General features: G+C 65.6%; 1 protein-coding gene and 1 long non-coding RNA gene across 3 annotated transcripts in view; both read right to left on the bottom strand.

Annotated features, from left to right (window-relative positions):
* LOC147086436 (uncharacterized) lies at window positions 1-1,677 on the bottom strand. The gene is made up of 3 exons (XR_015075727.1): window positions 1,335-1,677; window positions 315-461; window positions 1-38 (listed from the first exon to the last, which is right to left on the bottom strand). It is a non-coding gene; the product is annotated as an uncharacterized LOC147086436 (long non-coding RNA).
* The window catches only part of LOC147086434 (semaphorin-4B-like), a 225,931-nt gene that overhangs the window by 156,217 nt on the left and 63,714 nt on the right, over window positions 1-6,000 (bottom strand). The window lies entirely within an intron of this gene.

Raw genomic sequence — 6,000 nt, 5'->3', positions numbered from 1 at the left:
GACAATCTGATCGTCGCCGACCAGCACGCAGCGCTCCCCTACACCAGAAACACAAAGCAGAGTCATCGCAGGACGAAGGCGAGCCGGCAAAGGGGGGCGGGGGGGGGTTGGAAAGGCGAAGGCGGCGAATGAAGGTGAGGGCGACGGAGCGAAAGTGAGGGTGCGAGGAACGAAGGCAAGGGGATGGCTCCCGTTTAACCCTTACCCACGCAGGGGGAAATACCGGGGGGAAGGAACGTGTGCGGGTAACAACAGGAATCAGGAATGGCTTCGAGACACGTTCAGCGCTCTCCACATTGACTGGTCGTCCTTACCCTGACTCTCCTTGTATCTCCTGTACAGTATATACACTGCAGCAGCACTGGCTGGGACCCCGATGGCCAACATTGCCTTCTGTGTTGCTGTGAGGCTACTCCAGGCGTTTCCTGCTGACATCTTTCCCCACGAGCCGTGGAGACCTCCTGCCGGGGGGGGGGGGGGCGGGGGGGGAGAGAAAGAAACGTCCGTTAATCAAGGGAGCAGAACACATCAGGACCGTGTAACCACCACCACCACCGCTGACCCATTCCCAGCTCAGCAGTGTGGGAACTGGGATTGCAGTAAAGCGCAACGCTGGGGGCTGATCTGATGGAAGGGGTTTAAAACGTTAAAGGGATTGGATAGAGGAATTGGCTAGAGGATTTAGGGAGCTCTCTCTTCCCCCTAAAGGCTTTGGATGCTGGGTGACAATTGAAGCTTTCAAGACCGAGATCCTCCCACCCCGACCCCCTCGGCCCGACCCTTCCCCACCCCCCCCGACCCCACTCCCCACCCCCCCCGACCCTTCCCCACCCCCCCCGACCCTTCCCATTTCCCCAATTCCTCTCCCCCAATTTCCCCAATTCCTCTCCCCCAATTTCCCCAATTCCTCTCCCCCAATTTCCCAATTCCTCTCCCCCAATTTCCCCAATTCCTCTCCCCCAATTCCTCTCCCCCAATTTCCCCAATTCCTCTCCCCCAATTCCTCTCCCCCAATTTCTCTCCCCCAATTTCCCCAATTCCTCTCCCCCAATTCCTCTCCCCCAATTTCCCCAATTCCTCTCCCCCAATTCCTCTCCCCCAATTTCCCCAATTCCTCTCCCCCAATTTCCCCAATTCCTCTCCCCCAATTCCTCTCCGCCGCAGTCTCCCTCCCTCCACTCCACACCACACCCCCTCTCTCTCTCACTCATACACACACTCTCACTCTCACTCACACTCACACTCACACTCACTCTCTCTCTCTTCTCTCTCTCTCTCTCTCTCTCTCTCTCTCTCCGGCCACCGCCGACCCTCCTCCCTCTCCAACAGCTCACCGGCCTCGGGCTCAGCCCACCGACCAATCCCCGTCCAGCGCCGCCTCGGCCTCAGCACGCCGACCAATCCCCGTCCAACGCCGCCTGGGGCTCAGCCCACCGACCAATCCCAGTTCAGCGCCGCCTCGGCCCAACCAATCACCGTGGAGGGGAGGGAAGGAGCGTGTCTCGTATCCTGACCAATCAGCGTGCGGCTCACATCCCCAATCCCCTTGAAGCCGGCGCGCTGCCTGCTGGGAATTGTAGTTTCCACCACCCCCTCACTGCGCAGACGCGGTCAGTCGGCTGTCGGCGCCTTTTTCAATCCCCGCCCCCCCCCACCGTTCACCGTGTGTTGTCAGCTGACATCAATGGCTGTTCTTTTTGTCGCGCAGACCAATTCTGCACAACGCCAGGGCGAGGAGAAGGAGGGAGGGGAGCCAGGCCTGTTTGATGAAGGCTGCGGAGCGGAGCGGCGGACCGAAAAACAAAGACCCAGCGGAGAGCAAGGCTGCGATTGGCAGGTAGGCCGTGAGGGGCGGGGCCTAGGGCTGTGATTGACAGGTAGGTCGGGAGGGGTGGGGCCATGGGCTGTGATTGACAGGGTGAGGGGCGGGGCCATGGGCTGTGATTGACAGGGTGAGGGGCGGGGCCATGGGCTGTGATTGACAGGGTGAGGGGCGCGGCCTAGGGCTGTGATTGACAGGTAGGCTGGGAGGGGTGGGGCCATGGGCTGTGATTGACAGGGTGAGGGGCGGGGCCATTGGCTGTGATTGACAGGGTGAGGGGCGGGGCCATGGGCTGTGATTGACAGGGTGAGGGGCGGGGCCATGGGCTGTGATTGACAGGGTGAGGGGCGGGGCCATGGGCTGTGATTGACAGGGTGAGGGGCGGGGCCATGGGCTGTGATTGACAGGGTGAGGGGCGGGGCCATGGGCTGTGATTGACAGGGTGAGGGGCGCGGCCTAGGGCTGTGATTGGCAGGTAGGCCGGGAGGGGCGGGGCCTAGGGCTGTGATTGACAGGGTGAGGGGCGTGGCCTAGGGCTGTGATTGACAGGGTGAGGGGCGTGGCCTAGGGCTATGATTGACAGGCAGGCTGGGAGGGGCGGGGCCTAGGGCTATGATTGACAGGGTGAGGGGCGTGGCCTAGGGCTGTGAGTGGCAGGTAGGCCGGGAGGGGCGGGGCCTAGGGCTGTGATTGACAGTTAGGCCGGGAGGGGTGGGGCCTAGGGCTGTGATTGACAGGGTGGGGGGCGGGGCCATGGGCTGTGATTGACAGGTCGGCCGGGAGAGGCGCGGCCTAGGGCTGTGATTGACAGGTAGGCCGGGAGGGGCGGGGCCATGGGCTGTGATTGACAGGGTGAGGGGCGGGGCCGGGGGCTGTGATTGACAGGGTGAGGGGCGCGGCCTAGGGCTGTGATTGACAGGTAGGCTGGGAGGGGCGGGGCCATGGGCTGTGATTGAGAGGGTGAAGGGCGGGGCCATGGGCTGTGATTGACAGGTCGGCCGGGAGAGGCGCGGCCTAGGGCTGTGATTGACAGGTAGACCGGGAGGGGCGGGGTCATGGGCTGTGATTGACAGGGTGAGGGGCGGGGCCATGGGCTGTGATTGACGGTGAGGGGCGCGGCCTAGGGCTGTGATTGACAGGTAGGCTGGGGGGGGCGGGGCCATGGGCTGTGATTGACAGGGTGAGGAGCGCGGCCTAGGGCTGTGATTGACAGGGTGAGGGCGCGGCCTAGGGCTGTGATTGACAGGTAGGCCGGGAGGGGCGGGGCCATGGGCTGTGATTGACAGGTAGGCTGGGAGGGGTGGGGCCTAGGGCTGTGATTGACAGGGTGAGGGGCGGGGCCATGGGCTGTGATTGACAGGTCGGCCGGGAGAGGCACGGCCTAGGGCTGTGATTGACAGGTACGCCGGGAGGGGCGGGGCCATGGGCTGTGATTGACAGGGTGAGGGGCGGGGCCATGGGCTGTGATTGACAGGGTGAGCGGCGCGGCCTAGGCTGTGATTGACAGGTAGGCTGGGGGGGCGGGGCCATGGGCTGTGATTGACGGTGAGGGGCGCGGCCTAGGGCTGTGATTGACAGGGTGAGGGGCGCGGCCTAGGGCTGTGATTGACAGGTAGGCCGGGAGGGGCGGGGCCATGGGCTGTGATTGACAGGGTGAGCGGCGCGGCCTGGGGCTATGATTGACAGGTAGGCTGGGAGGGGCGGGGGCCATGGGCTGTGATTGGCAGGTAGGCCGGGAGGGGTGGGGCCATGGGCTGTGGTTGACAGGTAGGCCGGGAGGGGTGGGGCCTAGGGCTGTGATTGACAGGGTGAGGGGCGGGGCCATGGGCTGTGATTGACAGGTCGGCCGGGAGAGGCGCAGCCTAGGGCTGTGATTGACAGGTAGGCCAGGAGGGGCGGGGCCATGGGCTGTGATTGACAGGGTGAGGGGCGGGGCCATGGGCTGTGATTGACAGGGTGAGGGGCGGGGCCATGGGCTGTGATTGACAGGGTGAGGGGCGCGGCCTAGGGCTGTGATTGACAGGTAGGCCGGGAGGGGCGGGGCCATGGGCTGTGATTGACAGGTAGGCTGGGAGGGGCGGGGCCATGGGCTGTGATTGGCAGGAAGGCCGGGAGAGGCGGGGCCTAGGGCTCTGATTGACAGGGTGAGGGGCGCGGCCTAGGGCTGTGACTGGCAGGTAGGCCGGGAGAGGCGGGGCCTAGGGCTGTGATTGACAGGTAGGCTGGGAGGGGCGGGGCCGGGCCATGGGCTCTGATTGACGGTGAGGGGCGGGGCCGGGCCATGGGCTCTGATTGACAGGGTGAGGGGCGGGGCCATGGGGTGTGATTGATAGGTCGGCCGGGAGAGGCGGGGCCATGGGCTGTGATTGACGGTGAGGGGCGGGGCCATGGGCTGTGATTGACAGAGTGAGGGGGCGGGGCCTAGGGCTGTGATTGGCAGGGTGAGGGGCGGGGCCTAAGGCTGTGATTGACAGGGCGAGGGGCGGGGCCTAGGGCTGTGATTGACAGGGCGAGGGGTGGGGCCTAGGGCTGTGATTGACAGGGTGAGGGGCGGGGCCATGGGCTGTGATTGACAGGGTGAGGGGCGGGGCCATGGGCTGTGATTGACAGGGTGAGGGGCGGGGCCATGGGCTGTGATTGACAGGGTGAGGGGCGCGGCCTAGGGCTGTGATTGGCAGGTAGGCCGGGAGGGGCGGGGCCTAGGGCTGTGATTGACAGGGTGAGGGGCGTGGCCTAGGGCTGTGATTGACAGGGTGAGGGGCGTGGCCTAGGGCTATGATTGACAGGCAGGCTGGGAGGGGCGGGGCCTAGGGCTATGATTGACAGGGTGAGGGGCGTGGCCTAGGGCTGTGAGTGGCAGGTAGGCCGGGAGGGGCGGGGCCTAGGGCTGTGATTGACAGGGTGGGGGGCGGGGCCATGGGCTGTGATTGACAGGTCGGCCGGGAGAGGCGCGGCCTAGGGCTGTGATTGACAGGTAGGCCGGGAGGGGCGGGGCCATGGGCTGTGATTGACAGGGTGAGGGGCGGGGCCGGGGGCTGTGATTGACAGGGTGAGGGGCGCGGCCTAGGGCTGTGATTGACAGGTAGGCTGGGAGGGGCGGGGCCATGGGCTGTGATTGAGAGGGTGAAGGGCGGGGCCATGGGCTGTGATTGACAGGTCGGCCGGGAGAGGCGCGGCCTAGGGCTGTGATTGACAGGTAGACCGGGAGGGGCGGGGTCATGGGCTGTGATTGACAGGGTGAGGGGCGGGGCCATGGGCTGTGATTGACAGGGTGAGGGGCGCGGCCTAGGGCTGTGATTGACAGTTAGGCTGGGGGGGCGGGGCCATGGGCTGTGATTGACAGGGTGAGGAGCGCGGCCTAGGGCTGTGATTGACAGGGTGAGGGGCGCGGCCTAGGGCTGTGATTGACAGGTAGGCCGGGAGGGGCGGGGCCATGGGCTGTGATTGACAGGTAGGCTGGGAGGGGTGGGGCCTAGGGCTGTGATTGACAGGGTGAGGGGCGGGGCCATGGGCTGTGATTGACAGGTCGGCCGGGAGAGGCACGGCCTAGGGCTGTGATTGACAGGTACGCCGGGAGGGGCGGGGCCATGGGCTGTGATTGACGGTGAGGGGCGGGGCCATGGGCTGTGATTGACAGGGTGAGCGGCGCGGCCTAGGGCTGTGATTGACAGGTAGGCTGGGGGGGCGGGGCCATGGGCTGTGATTGACGGTGAGGGGCGCGGCCTAGGGCTGTGATTGACAGGGTGAGGGGCGCGGCCTAGGGCTGTGATTGACAGGTAGGCCGGGAGGGGCGGGGCCATGGGCTGTGATTGACAGGGTGAGCGGCGCGGCCTAGGGCTATGATTGACAGGTAGGCTGGGAGGGGCGGGGCCATGGGCTGTGATTGGCAGGTAGGCCGGGAGGGGTGGGGCCATGGGCTGTGGTTGACAGGTAGGCCGGGAGGGGTGGGGCTTAGGGCTGTGATTGACAGGGTGAGGGGCGGGGCCATGGGCTGTGATTGACAGGTCGGCCGGGAGAGGCGCAGCCTAGGGCTGTGATTGACAGGTAGGCCAGGAGGGGCGGGGCCATGGGCTGTGATTGACAGGGTGAGGGGCGGGGCCATGGGCTGTGATTGACAGGGTGAGGGGCGGGGCCATGGGCTGTGATTGACAGGGTGAGGGGCGCGGCCTAGGGCTGTG

The sequence above is a fragment of the Somniosus microcephalus genome, unplaced genomic scaffold (assembly GCF_052327205.1).
Source record: "Somniosus microcephalus isolate GS21.2 unplaced genomic scaffold, FLI_Smic_1.0 unresolved_chr7, whole genome shotgun sequence".
Taxonomy (NCBI): Eukaryota; Metazoa; Chordata; class Chondrichthyes; order Squaliformes; family Somniosidae; genus Somniosus; species Somniosus microcephalus.
The sequence above is the reverse complement of the archived record's forward strand: the minus strand, read 5'-3'. Positions and strand labels throughout refer to the sequence as shown.